Raw genomic sequence first — 19,690 nt, forward strand, 5'->3', positions numbered from 1 at the left:
TTTAAGCCAAAAACAGCTTTGCTATGTAGTAAAATAACTAACAGAAATATACTCACTTCTATGGGTGCTGGTTCCTCTGTGCCCATGTTTGTTTACAGGCTGCAGTCCCATCCGGTTTACAGGACATCACCGGCATTGCAGACAATAGGTAAAGGTAATGTCCCTTGGTGCATGCACCGAGTCATGACTGACTCCTAGGGTGAAAACGTCGCCTTTTTCTGTTGATGCTATGGAAGAATAAAGCACTTCTTGTAAATTCTTCACATCCATGGATGCTGCCACGTTTTTTCATTTCTACAAACACTGCGGATGTGATTTGGTTCCAGGTGGCTGCTGCATCATTTAAAGCTCCTACCATAACTGTGGTTTATTATATGTGCTGCTGGTAATTTTTTCTGATTGACTCCTAGGGTGACGTCACATTGTGAAGTTTTCTTGGCAGACTGTTTTTGCAGGGTGGTTTTCCATTGCCTTCCCCAGTCATCTTTACCCCCCAACAGGCTGGGTACTCATTTTACTGACCTCGGAAGGATGGAAGTCTGAGTCAAACTTGAGCCAACTTCCTAACCTAAGCGGGGATTGAACCCTCAACCTTCAGGTCATGAGTGAGAGCTTAGGACTGCATTTCTGCTGCCTTAACACTTTGCAGACAATAACGGCTCAGCAATCGATCACTGAACTCTGTTATTGACTGCAGCGCCTGTGATGCCCCGTAAATGAGCTGGGGAACCCTGTAAACATGACGTCACGGGGAAAACCTAGAGTAGCGCCACGGGACATAGCAGAGCGAGGAGAGGGGAGTATATTCTTGTTAGTTATTTTACTTTATGGCAAGACCATTTTAGTTAAAACCCACAACACGGGCAACCCCTTTAAGTTTTAATAAAACCAATTAAAATATCAATATATTATCATAATATACTATAGTCCACACAACAAATGGTTGGTAGTGAACTACGGTACCAATACCATAGGCAATCAAGGTAGGGGGTGACAGTAATAATCTATTTCTAAAATATCCCTACATGCCCTATATCTCTACAGAGCACCAGGGGTAACCCTGTTCAAAATTCTCACCCTATCACACCCTCAAAAAACCCTAACGGAAGAAGATACACTCTAAATTAATGGATGAGGATAATCTTTCAGATTTTTCAGTATTGTGATTTATGAATAACACGGATGTCTCTATCTCTCTGATGTTCTAACAGTCATATATGTCAAGCTGAAAAAGTTCAGAAATGTTCAATATTTTTACTGCATTTTATCAGTTGTGCAAGGTGAAAATGTTAAAAGGTAATAAGTGGGATTTTATGAAATCCCATCTACAAACAGCTGTTGGTGTTATTTTTTGTGGTATTTTTGTGTTGTTTTCCCCTGTTGACTTGATTGTTAGCCATGACACCGGAGACCACTAACATTCTCAATTTATATACATGTTACCACATTGCAGATTTATAATCTGTTTCTAGAAGTACAGTATATAATATAGGCCACTTTGTAACAGACAAAATGATTAAACTGGAAATAAAAGTTTTCATTATTTCTCCTATTGTTTTCAATAGGATTTTAAAAAAAGGAAAGCTTCTCATTTGATTTCCTTTTTTGGAGAGAAAAAATAGTTCAGTCTGCAGCGCTATTTTTCTATCCAAAAAACAGAAACCGAACAGAATAGAAGCAATCAAAAAGCTTCCTGTTTGCTTTCCAATTTTTTTGAAACTCTATTGAAATTAATAACGTTAATTTCCATTTTAATTCCATTTATCTGCTCCAAAAATGGAGCATAGAGACAGAGCGCCCAAACAGAGCCTGGACTCAGGTTTGAAAGAGGCTTATTGATATATTACAGGGTCACCCAAGGGTGCTTTCACACTGAACAGAGTTGTCCGCAAGACACAGTGCAGATGTGGATTTTGTTAATTAGTGAGGATTTTGTGGTGCTTCTAACTGCGGAATGTGCTCTGCAGAACATCTTGCAGAATCCATTGCATTTTTTTCTGCAGACTTTAGTTGCTTAATTATACCTCCCGTATGTTAGAAATCAGCAACAACAATTCCGCAAGACGTCCTTAATTCCGCAGCAGCATTTTTAATCTTGCGGTTTTGAGGTAAAAGCACACCGATTTTTAACAGGTGCAACATTCAATAGCCAAAGGGATAACATTGTGACTAGAGATGAGCGAGTATACTTGCTAAGGCACATTACTCGAGCGAGTGGTGCCTTAGCCGAATATCTCCCCGCTCGTCTATAAAGATTCGGGGGCCGGCGGCGGGGGAGAGGTGAGTTGCAGCGGGGAGCGGGGGGGGGGGGAGAGAGGGAGAGAGAGATCTCCCCTCCGTTCCTCCCCGCTCCCCCCCACCTCCCCCCCCCCCCCCCCGCCGCTCGCCGACCCTGAATCTTTAGAGACGAGCAGGGAGATACTCGGCTAAGGCACTACTCACTCGAGTAATGTTCCTTAGCGAGTATACTCGCTCATCTCTAATTGTGACACATAAATGTCCACACTATAAGTATAGGATCCAACAGCACCCACTTAAACAATAAAGTCCAAATGGCATGGGGAGGAAAGAAAGAATGCAAAGCCGTATGAGGTCAATGAACAGAAAACCCCATACGGAAGAACCTGCAACGTTTCGACCTGCAAGGTCTTTGTCAAGCCTCCATAACAGTAAGGCAGAGACGGCAGCATCAAAGGTGTAGAATAAAGTTTTTAAAATCCTTTTATCGCTTCCATATAGTAAAAGGCAACGTTTCAACTACATGTCTTTTTCAAGCCTGTGTATTCCTATGTATTGGATTTGTCAAGCCTCCAGGCTTGACAAAGACCTTGCAGGTCGAAACGTTGCCCGTTCTTCCTATTTAAATATGGAAGAATAAAGGTTTGAAAATACTTTATCTACAGCTAATGCTGCCATACTTCCGTATCTAGTACTTAAATGTCCACATGGACTAATTCCATCCAGTGTGAAGGCACCCTTATAAATTGAATGGGTGTCTATGTCATACAGCTGCAGCAGGGAAATTGTAAGGCCAGCTGCTATTCTCCTTGGTGATATCAGCTTATTGCTGTGGTTTCGGAAGCAGAACCCATGCGGATTAGCTAATTGCTATGACAGCTTTTTCAAAAAAGTGGTGTCTTGTTGGAAAACCCCCTTTAGGTTGAAGGATTGTAAGGCGTCTACCGGCTTCAGTGATATGGGAATTAAGGTGACAAGCGAGTGATTTGTAATAAATGCTGTGTACGTTGAATATGCATGACAAAAACCGGAAACCATTCAATTGACAACATCAAATGCAGTGGGAGTTTCCCATTATCATTTTTCTTTAAATGAATGGCCATTATCCCACAATCTAACAAGAAGTTGTGATTCATCACAGACAACATGTAGGCAACATTTATGTATTGTGAAAACATTATTGCTAGTTTGCCTTACCAGACATACAATGCTAATTATTCCCTAATACACTCCGGAAAACTTTACATTTCTTAACATGGCAAAATCCTTTATTCTGCTCGGAGAACCGTGATCAATGAAAGAGTCTTACTTTTCATATGAAGGCATTATAGAACAACTTGTAATAATTTCTCAGACCTGGTTTATACCATAATAACAGAGATGGATGGTGGCTTTAACCTGAGAGAATTGATTATTGCAGCCATAGATCTTCTTTTATGATATTTTACTTAGCGCATTTTTCTGCATTGCTAATATATAGAAGCAAATAGTCTTCGAGTGGGCAGATATACGTCATCTCACATTCAGCCGCACATCTTCTAAGCCAAGATATTTCAAAGGAGTGTTTGGAAATCTGCAGAAAGCAATCTAGTAATATAATATATAGAGGACAATAAATCTGACTATCATGGTTAAGAATTTAAGAAAGCATGCTTTTATGCTCACCAAACCTTTAGGAATGTCATGGTAACAGCAAGGCTATAAAGTAAATACATTTTGGCATGCTTACGTGCATGAAAAAAAAAATCAATTTCACAATTTCATCCAAATTTTGAATTCCAACCATTTGTTTATGCTGTGGAGAAGCCAAGTAACTTGGCACTGAAATGTACACCAGCATCTTAAAGTGACCCGAGAATAAACTGATATGCTCATATCTCATATACATGTCTCCATTTGTCCGTGCTGGTGTACAAGGGGAGCACAATGCCTGCTTTATTTTCACTTCCCCTGTGGGCTGCTGATGGCCATCACAGCAGATTATTCAGGTAATTCCTGGTTCATTGGTCTCCCCTTGAATAAGTGCTTGTTAGCAAATTAGTTAACTTCTTAGTGACGAAGCCTGTTTGCACCTTAATGATAACCAACTAATTTTTTTCATCATTACATTCCTAGAGTCATATGAGAGATTGTTTTTTGCAGGACAAGGTGTATTTCTAATGACATTTTGGGGCACATATAATGTATTGTATTCATTTTTTTTTTTTTAGTGGGATTGCGGAAAAAAAGGATATATTCTGCCATTTTGCTTTTGGATTTCATTTTTACAGCTTTTTAAGGTGAGAAGAGTGAAATTAGCTATTTTTGCCATGTTTTTTTTTCTTCTTTTTTAACATCTTTCTATTGGCATTTAGTTTTAACATAACAATGAGAATAATAGAAATAATGGTACATTTTTGCCATTTTTTTATATTATTTTTTTTTAATATTTTTTTTATGGTGTGCACCATGTAAGTTAAGTTATGTACTAACTTTTATATCTGGGTAACCACAAACGTGGCGATACCAGATTTGTAATTTTTTTTATAGGTTTTTATTTATTTAAATTTTTTGTAATACTTTTGTTAACGTTTCATTTTTCTCCCACTAGGGGACTTGAATATCACCACTAGAGATGAGCGAACGTACTCGGTAAGGGCGATTTCGCAATCGAGCACCGCGATTTTCGAGTACTTCACTACTCGGGTGAAAAGTACCCGGGTGCGCTGTGGGTGAGCAGGGGGTTGCAGCGGGGAGAGGGAGAGAGAGAGGGCTCCCCCCTGTTCCCCGCTGCTACCCCCCACTCCCCTCTGCAACCCCCCGCCCCACAGCGCACCCGAGTACTTTTCACCCGAGTAGTGAAGTACTCGAAAATCGCGGTGCTCGATTGCGAAATCGCCCTTACCGAGTACGTTCGCTCATCTCTAATCACCACCTTTTATCATTGTTCTAATACTAATATACTACAGTATAGAAATGTATTATTAAGCCTATGTAGCTCAGGCAGAGGACTCCTTCATCCAGGCGATGTGACCGAAAATCGCATGAATGGAAGGCAGCCGTGACCAAGGGAGGGGGTGGGATGGGGTGGGAGCTAGTATGTTAAACTCCCGCCCCCTCTCTGCCCCTTGCCAGATGTAGGCTGCTGGGGAGGGGGTTGGAGCTGGTGTGCTAATCTCCAGCGCTGTCTCTTTGCTGGCAGCTAGCAAGGGGCGGAATGGGGGAGGGAGTTTAGCAGAGCTGCTGCTAAACTCCCTCCTACCTCACTTTTCCGGCAGCTCCCATGGGCTACCATAGAGCCTATGGGAGCTTGGTTCTTTCAGCAATGTTGCTTCTGACATGTTATAGGTCTGTGCTTCTCAGTTACAGGCTCCTTCTTTTCTTGTGCCACTGTTCCTCTCTAACAGGCATAGAGTCTCCAGGACATGCCTCACATGGCTTCCTCAGCTGACTCATCACTCCTCTTGCAGCTCTCTCTGCAATCCAGTCTCTCAAGCCTGAGTATAAGTAGGATCACTCTCAAGCTTGTCGCTCTCTCATTTGGTGTCTGGTTCCTGCAGTTCCTGCCAAAGCATACTGAGCCTGTGCACCTCTCTATCCTCCCCAGTTCTCCAGACATCCCACCTGACCACTGCAGCCAATGGGAAGCAGTATGCAATACTCCATAAAGAAATGCACAAAATGCAGTAATGTATGATGGTCAAGAGAGGTTGACCTTTATACCATCCAAGGAAACCTAATCTAAGCCCCCTACAGTACCTGCATGGATAGTGCATTATGCACCTAACTAGCCGGTGTCAGAGGCTGTGTCAACTCGGGTACTATGTTTCATATTTAGTGGACATGCCCTTGTTTGGCCATTTCTGGTTTAGAATTTATTGCCTATCTTATAGCCTTTTTAGTGTTATCTTTCACTGTAATCCATGGGTGACCTTACTACATCATGATAAACAGGTTTTGTATTGCTCCCAGTTTCACTTTTTCACATCTCTTCTTCTAGCAGTGAAGTAAACCATAGCTCACTCCTGAAGAAAGCTTGGAATCTCCCCGCAAGACATTAAATCCAAGATAGATGGGGTTTTTTATAAGCAAGAAACTGTCTGGTATTTTTTTAGATAAACATAATCAATTTCTCAAAATTTGACAACCTTGTATAGATAATGCTCAACCCTAATTCTCCCCTTTCCTACTGCTCTAACATAGCATCTCTTTCCTAGCCTTTGTGATGCTTTATAGACACAATGATTATCGCTCAAAATTCGCTCAAAAGCCATCTTTTGAGCAATAATTGTTGCGTGTAAATGTGCCCATCTTTCAGTTTTACCAAACAATGGATTTCAGTTCGGCATGAAATCCATCGTTCGTTAGAACAGCTGATAAGAGGACCGCATGCTGTATTCTACTGGGGGAGCGCTGATTACATTATCTTAGCTGTCAGCCCCGAGGCAGAACAAAGGGAAATTATTCACAGAACAGAGGGTGGTCTGTTCCTTGAATACAGCTCCCAGTGGCTCACACGCTACTAATTGGCATTAGTACTAAGTAGTAGTTTATGCAAAATGATCGCTCAAAGGCCATCTTTTGAGCGATCATCTTTGTGTGTACCTGCACCTTTATTTGTTAGGTGAGTGTTCAAGGAGCGGCTCCCTGTCATCTTTGGTCAAAGCTGACATTAATGGTCATGATGAGCTTTACTGAATACCAGCACAACATTTTAAACACCTACATATGTGCTAGTTTCAGGACACTCAAATGATGCTTGTTGTTTCCTTTAACCCCTTGAGTGGCGGGTTTCCTACCACCCTCTTGTGCCCACCAGGGCAGGTTTTTTAAATGGTTTAATCATTGAATTTCAACTAATTTTTCAGTTGCGTTCCAAGAGCCATAACTTTTTCATTTTTCCATTGACACAGCCATATGAGGGCTTGTTTTTTGCGGGACAAGTTGTACTTTTTGATGGCATCATTTTTGGGTATATATAATGTATTGCATAACTTTTGTAAAAACATTTGTAGGGAGATTGGGAGAAAAAAAAGGAATTCTGCCATTTGTTTTTTGGATTTCATTTTTACAGCGTTTAGCGTGCAGAATAAATAATGTGATAACATTATTCTCTGAGTCATCATGGTTCCGGCGATACCGAGTTTATACAGTTTTCATGTTTCGCTATTTTTGTACATTTTAAGCTTTTTTTTTTTTTTGTTTGCTTTTGTGTTGCCACATTCCAAGAGCCGTATTAATTTTATTTTTCCATTCCCAGAGCTCTAGAAGGACGTGTTGTTTGCGGGATGAACTCTAGTCTTCATTTATCTATTTTTTTGGAACATGTAAAATTTTGATTGCTTTTTATTCCATTTTTTCTAGTGGCAAGATTGACAAAATCTGTAATTCTGGCATGTTTTTTATTTTTATTTTTCACTGCATTCTCTGAGCAGTATAAATAATGTATTAAAGTAATTCTACAGGCCAGTACGGTTATGCCAATACCAAATTGTAATAGTTATTTTTCTTTTTCATGACTTTTTCACACTTACAAAAAAAAAAAGTCATAAAAGTTTAAATCACCCTCCTTTTTCCATAGCTATAATAAAAATATCTAAATCCTAAAAGAAAAATACAAATTTGGTATCGCCCCGTCCATAAATGTCCGATCTATCAAAGTAGTGCATTATTTACCCCGCACAGTGAACGTAGTCCGAAAAAAAAAGAAAGAACGCCACAAATGCACTTTTTCAGTCACCCTGTTTCCCAGAAAAAATGCAATAAAAAGCGAACAAAAAGTCGTATGTATTCCAGATTGGCACCAACGTAAACTGCAGGACATCCCGCAAAAAATGAGCCCTCACTTAGCTACATCGACGGAAAAATAACAAAAGTTATTGCGCGCAGAAGATGCAGCAGAAAATAATTTTAAAAAATTAAATGTCTTTGAAAAAAATACAAGTACTACAGCAAAAAAACACTATACAAGTTTGGTATCGTAGTAATTGTACTGCCCCATAGAATAAAGTTATCAGGTCATTTTTGTTGCAGTTTGTGCGCCGTAGAAACAAGACGCTCTGAAAGATGGTGGAATGTCATTTTTTTTTCATTTTACTCCACTTAGAATTTTGTAAAAGTTTTTCAGTACATTATATGGTACTTTAAATAGCACCACTGAAAAATACAACTCGTCACGCAAAAAACAAGCCCCCATACAGCGACGTCGATGGATAAATAAAGGAGTTATGATTTTTTTAAATGGGGGGAGGAAAAAAAGAAATGGGGAAAAAAGATACAAAAGGGGGCCATGTCATTAAGGGGTTAAATAATGTACCAACTTCCTTCTCTCGGTCATTACGACGCATGGATACCGCATGTGTGATTTTATTTTAAATTTTTTGCAAAGTAAAGGGAGACAAGTGTTTTTATTTTTATTTTTTTTTATAATTTTTTTACTTTTGTTTTTTTTTTTTTCACTTTTTTTTATTTTTGTCTCTTTAGGGGACTTCCACAGGGACCCATCAGGACCCCCTGATCACTTTCCGGGGGTCCGATGGTGACAGCCCTTTACATGCTGCAGTCACATAGACTGCAGCATGTAAAGGGTTAACACAGCAGAGATCAGAGGTTTTCTCTGATCTCTGCTGTAAGAGCTAGTGCCTGGCTGTCCTCTGACAGCCAAGCACCAGCTCTTCCTGCCACAGAGACAGTCGGCTTGCTTCTGAAAAGCCGATGGTCTCTATGGCAACCTATAAACAAAGCAGGAGATTGTGGGCATATCGGCAATATCTTCTGCTTCTGTTGTTCAAAGCCCTTGCTTTGTTCTCCGTGGGACAGTGCAGGCAGAGCACAATGTCACAGCTTGTGGCATTGTGCTCTGCAGCTCCCATAGTGATACATAGCCCGGAAATCTTCCGGGCTATATCACTATCGGCAGTGGAGCTCGTCCCGGAAAATTTCCGGGCATGCCACTCAAGAGGTTAGGGCTTAAACACATGGGCGCATGTGCAAAAGTAATTTTTTTTTTTTTACAGTTGAAATTTTGGCTTTTGCGTGCAGGTAAAAAAAAGCAGATAGATTGGTCTTGCACATATAAAACCACCTGTGAGAAAGATAGGGCTAGGCTTTCACAGTGGCAAACAGCTGCAAAATCACGGTCATCTGAAGAAGCCCTTGGTTACAGCCTCTCGATCTCAGGGAATTTCTACTTTCGGATGCTACCTGATCTGCTAGTTTATATGATTGTTTATATATCCTCAGCAAGAGACGTACAATTTCTTACTATTTCCAGTGCTGTAACATGTCCCAATGGTATATTTGTTATTCTTATTGAAAACCAATACAATTCTGAAATAGAAATTGGAGAAAATTAGAATGATCTTCAGATTCTTCTATACTATGAGAGCATAAAATGAAAATTACCTTAGTAAAAACTTATACCCTTTACACTAAAGAAGACGCTACGTTTCATCAAATGGTGCAATACATGGCATCCAATCACCTGATGATAGCATTATTCATCAAGTAATAAATCTACATCTTTCACCGCAAGATCTGCCAACCACTTGGACCTATATACATTGTTTGATGAATTAATCTGTTACTGTAAAGTGTCCTCACACGTTTGTATTTAGGATATGCATTACAAAATCTTTGTAATTTGTTTTGGAATCTTTGTATGGAGTATTGTCATTAAGCATTTTGCTATATTTTTGCCTTTACTTGTGAACCACAGATGTTTGCTATACATTTATTTCATTCCAAATTTAATACAAAATTATTGTTCAAAAAAGATTAAATGATTTCTGGAAGGGAGGTAGTATGGATCCATAATGCCATTAGAGAACATATGACTCAATGTTCCACTGATTTCATAGAGAGATGCACAGAATGTAATTCTAATGGATTCCACAAATGCCTATTGGATTGCCTATTTTTACCTGGAAGTGTAGGGCTTGTAGGTAAAAATATGGTGCCTCACAGAAATAGCACATACTGATCCATAGAGTTAAAATGGGTCTGTAATACTTGTATTATATAAAGACATACAAATGCAGCACCCATAGCCTGCTAAGGGCCCGTGCTGTACCTCTGTAGGGACATAGAGGTTATTCTTATGGATTCCATAATAAACAGTGGGCTGTGCCTTCCTAGGTTAAACTTGCCTCCATCCATACAACTTGACTGCCAATGGCTACACCAGTTCGAAATCCATGATCCATACATTAATATTACACTCTGACCACTAAAGGGGTTAGCCCAAGTTATCAAATTAGCCCTTGTCCACAGGATAGGGATACGTGTCTGATCAGTGGGGATTTAATAAATGGAAACCCCATAAATCTGATGCTTATACACTATTCTTTGTATAAAGGATAAGTTGATATGTTGGGATAACACCTTTAAATTGACCTACCTTTCTCCTTCCTAGCTCTCCTTCTCCTGTGCTAGATAAAACATGTAGGTAGAGCTGGCTTTAGGGGTGCGTGACCTGTGTGGTGACACAGGTTGTATTGCCTGTTATTACTAGTAGGTGCCACTGCTGTTTGACCTGAAACTAGAACCCTTCATAATACAACTGCTGCCAGTACCTACAGAAATGATGTATCTACATTCCCTGATTTATTGATTGGGTAGTGTTCTTTGGGCACTGCTTGTTGGTATTATATGGTACCCTATTAAAGGGAGGGCATTACTAGAAAATACTGCTCTGGGCAATGACTAACCTAAGGCTGGCCCTGCATGAAGGGAATATATAGGATCATTTGTACAATAGAGCTACGGTGTTGGGTGGCCCTTTTCAAAACGATTGCCTGACTATTAAGGAGACAAAGTATAGGGCTCGAATTTAGGATATTCAAATACTAGATACCATTCCAGCCCATTTTACTTTCTTACTGTCTATTCTTATTTGTATATTACTAATAGATGATAATTAATTTGTACATCTAAATCTTCAAAAAAAGAACACCATGTGGTATGAATATGTGCCTAATAAAATGTCAGTCCATGTAAACTGTCAAGCAAATGAAAGCATTGCTAAAATTGTATTTTAATCATAAAGGTTAGCAAAAACTCAGAGTATAGAACAACGCTTCTTGATTTGCGGGGATGGGCCATATTCGTGAGATACCCCACAGATGTGGTGCAACCCAGATTCTGCAGCATAGTCCCACAGTCCTTGAACATGACACTTATGTTCTGGCAAAGGTGTTCCATCACAGGTCTTAGCAAGCCATAAGGACCTTTTAAATAGACTGATTATTGGGACAAACGTTTATTAGTACAAATGTTAGGCCATGTAAAAGAGACACCGATCAGCACACAAGCAAGCAAACGCTTGTTTGTCAGCTGATCGGTGACTTTCTGCAAGCATATAAATGGTCACTGAAGGGCTGTACATCTTCCCATGTGAATAGTGAAGTATACAGCCAGTCTATGGGGAAGAACAATCATAAATACAATCTCAGCCAATGTATAATAAAATTAAGTGGGCAGTGATTGACATGTGCCAATTAGCGTTCTTTACATGGGGCCGGTGTAAAGGACCTTTACGATTCCAGCAATATCAACCCAAAAGTTGATTCTAAGAAGATGTTTAAAGTTAGTTCTTTGTAAATGAATGCATTTCAATGTGGAGAGCAGGTCCGCAGAGAATGTGGTAAAATCAGGGTTATTTCATTGATTTAACGTAAATGGTTTAATGCAGTAATTGCATTTGTGGGTCATAGAGATTTAGAGAAGAAATTAAAAAAAATGTTTGGGAAGACCATTAAACTGATGATTTAAAAAAGCAGAAGAACAAACAGAGTCCGAGTTTCCAATAAGTAGACAAGAGGTAGTGAGCAAGTGTTTTTTAAGTGTTACCTAATGTTACAGTTTGCGCCATTATATTTCAGTAATTGCCATTGCATTTTACTGTAATCACTCCCAGATTTAAGTGGTGCCTTAGTTATAGAAGTCAGTCATTTCCATTAATTAAAATGACCCTTTTGACTCAGAACCTCCACATCTTATTTGGCTAGCTGGCGGAATGCTGACATTTGTATGTCTGCGGATAGAAACAGTTTATGAGATGTGGAGACACCGCAGCCTAATCTAATCAATGTAATTAGAGTGATTGCATTGCAGATAAACGTGCAGGTGTAGCCTGAGATGCCTGCAATGTGGCACTTTATTAAACGATACTATCCAGCCTGAAATATATGTAATAAAATCTATGAGTCAACTGGGCCATTCAAAGCCACAAAATAAACATTTCCCTAAATCTTGGCAGTAGTCAGCATGGAAAACAGTAAGTAGAAGAGAGAAATAGCTGGCAGAGGTAAGGAAACCATGAATGCGTATTTAATTAAAATAATATGTAAGGATTTAGCAATGCTGCCTGGTCAGCAGTAGACGGAACGTAATCCCATTTTCTCAGTTCAAGTTATTGATGCACGCTTGTTTAATGTTTTAAAGCCACAGCATTGTATAATATATGTGCATATCATTCATTCAGAAGAGAAATCTAATTGTGCAAGCCTATTTTTTAACACTGCACAATGTCTTAAGATTTGCACTGTAAAGTAGGCCAAATTTAAATATTTATTTTATAATTTCCACTTCATTCACTTGTTTTAGCAGAGGATCATAGCTGTTCTGTACAGAAGTGCCTACATAGTGTAAGAGTAAAAAGGGACAGAATTTGACTGGTGAATGGGCAAAATATCTTGGAATTTTACAGAAATTCGCTTAAAAATTTGCAAGGCTCTCCTGAGCTTTATCTACAGGTGTAAAGTACTGAATTTTAATGTTTCTAGCGTAGAAAGTGTTCACATTTTACTTTAGATCTACTTTCATTTGGCTTATGAATTTAATGTATACTGTAACATCCATGCAGGTGCTTTATCCTCTGGGAATGGCAGTGTGATGCCATCCTCCTCCAAGATGCTTGGCTTGGGGAAGGAAAGCAGTTAATAAATCTCAACAAAAATGCAGCAATGGCTGAAAATGATAAAAATGATTTACCCACCCTTACCCTAAACGTCTGTGTTACACATCCGTCCATGATTCGGGATGGATCTTCTACAACCCATGTCTCCACCAGACTATAGTCCGGCTTGTATGCTTTGCTAAGGCAACCAATGCCCAAAGATGATGTAGTAGGCACCAGCTTTCAAACACACTTCCTGATCTGCACACCTTGCGATTACGAGCGACTGTTGGCTCGTGTAGACACGAAATCCAACAGAGTCAGTTAGCGATAATCGCTTACTTGTTGGAGTCGCTCAGTTTTCAGCTCACCTCAAAACCAAGCTACTGTCTGTCTGTGTAAACAGGTGATTGTTCATTAATGACTGACTGTTTAATCTAAATAGAAGTGGGCAGCCGGAAGAGATCTCTGGTGTGCTCCACCTCCATTGAGTGAGCGATCATCACTCCTGTGTTAAACCCCCGAAATCATTGGGACAACTGTGGTGCATGTAAGCTGCTGAAAATTGCCCAATATAAAACTATCCTTGTGTTTGCCTCTGCTAGTTTGAAATGTCTTATACTAATGACTTCTGGGATGACTCTAACCAGTCTTCTGATTAACCCCTGGCTTGCTGGACTTCTAGTTCTACAGATCGGACCGCTGTTTTTTTTACTGGGCTTTGTTTAGTCTCACTACTCTTGGTAGTCCTGCAGACTTTATGTTGCCGATCCCTGCTAGTTGGCTACGCTTTTTTCTTCACTTCTATCAGTACTGCCAATCCAGGTTGCCACAAGCCTGTATTTTCTCTGTGGATAAATTGATTGATCTCTGCAGATAAGTTGATAAATTTTCTCCTTCTTGAGGGGGTTTAAAGTTAAGCCTGTATAATAACTTAGACCAAGTGACCAGATTTGCCAGTGCAATTTTGATTACAGGAATGAGGATCCACAGTTACTGTTTACACTAATGGTAATGAATCCCAATTAAGGAGTGACCTTTGTACCACTGCCTGTGGATCTCTATGAGCTTGCAGACCAAGTCTTCCATTTAGCCTCCTGTCAGCACAGCACAGTGTGTCAAGCCATTAAAGACCTCCCTTCTCATTTGGACTCTCAGCCTTCTGCAACTCTGGTTGCTTCCCCAGGTCCTCAGTAGACATCTCACATTGATCCGCGCCAAGCAACTTTCAGTCCTGATTCACATCCTTGTCTGCCCACTCTCGCCCATTATGACGGAAACCCTAACAGCTATCATAGTTTCATCAATAAATGTACAGTATTTAATTGTGTCCATTTCACTTCTGACTACGCATGAGTAGCCTGCATTTGCTCTTTTCTTTTGAAAGATACTCTGGCTTTTGGCTTCCTTTCTCTCAACCTTCAGGTTATCATAGACCCAGGTTGCACACGTTTTGCTGCAATGATCTGCTGAAACTAAGGCAAGGAACACTAACTGTGGGGTAATATGCCATCCAATTCCAGGTCCTATCTTCTGAGCTCTCTTGGAATGATGATGCTTTTCAAGCCACTTTTTATGCTGGCCTCAACAATTTCATTAAGGATGAGCTGGCTGGATGCGTCCTTCTGAATTCCTTCAAGGACTTGCAGCTCAAAGAGAGAATCTGTTAAGAGAACACTCAGTAACCTATGCAGCTCAGATGCACATCCTATTGGTTGCTATAGAAGTGTGGTTTTACATGCTCATCTTACCGAGCCCTGAAAGTGTAAACAGCGTCCATTTGGTTAATTTCTAGAAAGCGAACAAACTCATGAAATGTGGTCAAGAAGGGAAATTTAATCTACATTGTCCTTTGCTTCAAGCCAAGCAGCAGGGAAACTTTCAGCCCAGTGTGAGAATGAAGAGATCACCCTGGGCATAACTTTATCTTCCTCCAGAGAGAAATTTGTAATTCCTGTGACTCTTGTCTTTAGTAACCAATCTGAATCTTGTCAGGCGTATATTGATTCTGGAGCCACAAAAAATTTCATGGGCCTTGCTTTGGCCAGATGCTTGAACCTACCTTTGTTGAACTTTTCAAGACCACTCAGTCTCACTTCTACCAGTGACTCCATTATTCCACATGGTTCAGATCAATAATGGACTGAACTAGTGTGTTTCCAAATAGAATCTAATTATTAATTCTGCCACATTCAAATGCCTCTGTACTCCTGGGACTACCGCCGCTCAAGAAACATTCCCTAGTTATTGATTGCTCAGATAACCAAATTTCCCTAGTTGGGTTGTTATATTGTTTTCCAAACTGTTTGACACCTTCATGTCTATTACCTTTTCATCCCAGCTCTTGTTCTTCTGAGATACTGCCTCAATATCAAGACTCCAATTATGTCTTCCAGAAACATAAGGCAGAAATACTTCCTCCACACTTCACTTATGATTGTGCCATATACTTCTACATTTACCCCTTAATGACCAGGATGTGTTGGTCTTAAAGGACTGGACACTTTTTAGGAATTTTACCAATGTGGTGGTTGTAAGGTCCTATTTTTTCTTTTCTTCAGCCACCAAAATTATTTTTGCTGCATTTTTTTCGGGACATATAGGGCTATTTTTTAATATCCTTTTTGACACTGAATTTCTTTTTTTTTTACTTATACAGTAGTTGTTAATTTTTAAAATTTGTATATTTACGCTAAAGCAAAGTACAGGAATGGGTTCCCCATTTTGTTTCAGACATTTTAATATATAAGTCCAGATTTTTTAAATTTTATTCTGTAATCTTTTTAACTTATTTTTTAACTATTTTTCTTAACATCTGTGTTCCCTATGACGTCATCCAAGACCTCTGTGGGGCATTCATACTGCCATTTGTTTTATTCCACACTTTTCTTCTGTAACTGGTGCCTCCAAAGAGCCACAGTTACCGACAAAAACCTCCCCCAGTAGTGACAATAGTCAATGGCAGAGCTGATCTGGGTCTGCTAAGACCCTGCAGTTCTGAAATGCCAGTGGGCACACGTGATCATTGAGCACTATATAGCCCACAAAAGAGAAAGCAGAAGCAGCTAAAAACTGCTTCTGTCTTCTCCTCCGGATCCTTGGCTGTCACGGACAATATGAGGACCTGAGCCACTCCTGTGAGATTGCAGGAGCTTTAAACTGTATATTTATGGCGCTTGATCCTTTTTGGGATAGAGAAAATCTTGAGAAGGTTTCATTCACAAGTTTATTCCTCCTGCAAGAACTGGCTTCTTCTTTGTGAAGATGGATCACTCAGACTTTCTAATAACTATCGGGGCCTAAATAAAAGTACCATAAAATTGGTCATTCACGAAACCCGGCGACCCTAAAGTCGAGCTCCCTCCATGTTTTTCGGTTTTGCACTGCTTCTTCTGCTTCTTTCAGTTGTGTGATATCCATGCCAGTATCAGCTCTGACAGTGTCAGCTATCGTGTCCTTTGGCGGCCAGGTCTTCTTTTGCCACTGATCTGTCCAAGCATTATAGATTTTTCTAGCGACTCTGCTCGCATTACATGGCTAAAATACAGGAGTCTGAGCCCGGCCATCTTGCCCTGCAGTGATATATCGGGTCTTATACGATCCAGTTCTCTCTGTTTGTTACTTCTGCTGCCCAGGGCACACGCAGCAGCTTTCGCCAGCACCACAGCTCAAACGCATCAATCCTTCTATCAGCTTTTTTCGCTGTCCAGCTTTCACATACATACATGGCAATGGGGAAAATGGTGGTTTGTACTGTCCTGCATTTAGTTGCTATACTGATATCCTTACTTTTCCAGATTATGTCCATGTTTAGCATTGTGCTTCACCCCAATGCTATTCTACATTTTACCTCTGGCATAGATTTTCCAGCCTGGTCAATATATGAGCCAACGAAGATGAAGTCTTGCACACATTCTATGGCCTCATTGTCGATTTTGATTTGAATTTGGCCATTTTTTTGCAGGCAAGCAAAGCACATCAAGTGCTAATTCCTTTCTTATTGGGGATTAGTTTATTAAAGTCAAATGTTATCTTTATTGTGAGCTGTGTTGCTGGGAGAATACTATTACTTTTCTTTAAAGTTCTACCTATACACTATCCTACCAAAAGTATTTGGACACCCCTATCATTATGGAGGTGTCAGCCATAGTTTGTTTTGCTTTGTTTTGCTTAACGTGCCTCTTTCCAAGGAACATACAGAATTTACACTTGGTATCATTGTTGATTGTCATATTAGTGGACTAAAAACCTAGGTCACCAGATCAACTGTGACTTATGAGATCACAAGGTAGAGGAGAGAGGGTAGTACCATACCTAAACCAAGAACCAGATGACCCAAAATATTAACCAAAAAGGACAAATGACACTTGTGAGGGATTGTTTGCAGGGATCACTTTTTCACTATCCAAGTGCACACTGAGAATCCGCAAGTGAGTGAAAACCAAATCAGTGTCAGTACCTTACAATGGTAATAGCCCACTACTGGATATAAGGGTTACGCCTCTGTAGACACACCATCCATCACAAAGCCATCAGAATTCTTGCTCAGGTGCCCAGATACTTTTGGTAGACTAGTGTATGTTTCTATCGTCAGGTATTGGGGTGTTATTCTTTATTCTTTTGACCTGATTGTCTAAGCCTTAGTCTCTTTAATATTAAGGTGGAAAACTATCCTGACTTTTAATTCCATTGAAGTCATTCCATGCATGAAATATTGATAAGATGAATTTACAGCATTGTTCATTTGTTCTCATTCTGACATGTAGGGTTTTATTCACTCACAAAATATCAATCAATTAGTGGAGCTTCTGAGATCTGCAAAAACTCTATTGTACAAAAAATACGAATGTGTAACTTTCAAGCTGGCAATCTCACTGTTAGTAATCTATTGTTGTGGAACATCAGATTCTGGTGAATCATTGTTCGGTATTTGCTTTTAGTAGAATGTGTACAACTCCAACTTGAGATCAATCCTGGCATACAGAGATATCAGAAGCCAACAATACTTTATTAAACTTCGTATAATAAAATGTATTATGTTGGCATAAACAATATTTTTATTGTGAATGATCCAATCAGTAGGACCTGCCACCCAGAAAGTCGGACCATTACGCCGCACACCCACCATTATGACTGTAGGCAAAGGTCTGATAGATAAAAATCTGAGACCAAGGACACCATACTTGAAAAAATCCGTAAAGAATAAAACTCAGCTTCTGATTTTAACATTTATGTCCATAGAGCACTTATCTGCTTATTTGCTATACACCAGCGCATTATTATACCGAATAACAGATAAACAGCATGTGTTCTCAGGTAATCATACACACTGATATAGATACACAGGCAGAAGAATTCCATTGTGTTATATAAAATTGAAGTTACAATGAACACCAGCAAAAAGAACTGCAGGAATACTGATGTTTGAGAGTCTGGAGACGAATACAAAATAGTTGAAATTTGGATGCATAATGTATAACATGAACAGACCCATTACAATGTGGCTTTTGAATAAATATTTCAATTACATTATATAATGAATGGAATATCGAGTGACACAAATCCACAAATCGAAAATAAATGATGTTGATACCAGATTAATGCATTCAAGATGAAATTAAAGTTTCATAATAAAACTTATAGTAGGTGTATTCCAAATGCATTCGAGGGTTTTCCCAGTGGAATACATATATATGCTTCGAGGGAAAATTGTCATTTAAAAAGTATTCCATACTTATACAAAGCTTATATTTGTCATGAAGCCATCTATTAATGTATATAAAGAATATATTTTTTACAATGTAGGTATATATTATATAGAAAGCTGCAAATTATGACCTGTGCCTTCCAATAAACAGTGTGCGTCTTTACACTATAAGCTCTGCATACCCTTTGAAGTTATAGCAAACCTCCTTTCACCTAACCAGCATCTTTTGTGCGCACACGTCTGTTCTTTTCGGAACCCCTTAAGGATATGCCCGATTTTTGGACCTAAGGATGACGACTTTTGGGGGATTTTCATTTTCACTTATCAAAACCTGTAACTGTTTTTAATATTTCCGCCAACGTAGCGATAGGGAGCCTTGTTCTTTGTGTGCTGAGCTGTAGCTTTGTGCCATTTTGGGGTATGTATAATGTATTGTATAATTTTTTTTTTTGTGGGGGCAGGATGAAAAAGCACATTAATTCTGCCATTGTACTTTTGGATTCTTTTTACAGCATTCCCTATGTGGCATAAATGACATGGTAACTTTTTTCTGTGGGTCAGTACAATTACTAAGATACCAAAATTATAATTTTCTTAGTTTTGTCCACTTTTTTACAAATTTTTTTTTTTTTTTTTTTTTTTATATCGCTGCATTCAAAGAGCCATCATTTTTTTAAAAAATTTTCATGGACGGAGCTATTTGAGAACTTATTTTTGGTACTATGTTGGGGTACATATGACTTTTTTAATCATTTTCATTGTGTTTTTTGGAGGTGAAATGAATTTTAAAAAAAAGCCGTGTGTTCAATTTACTGTACAGCTTGTTGTGGTTGTGACAATACCAAACATACAGATTTTAAAATTTTTGT

Source organism: Eleutherodactylus coqui, chromosome 8 (genome assembly GCF_035609145.1).
Source record: "Eleutherodactylus coqui strain aEleCoq1 chromosome 8, aEleCoq1.hap1, whole genome shotgun sequence".
NCBI classification, from domain to species: Eukaryota; Metazoa; Chordata; class Amphibia; order Anura; family Eleutherodactylidae; genus Eleutherodactylus; species Eleutherodactylus coqui.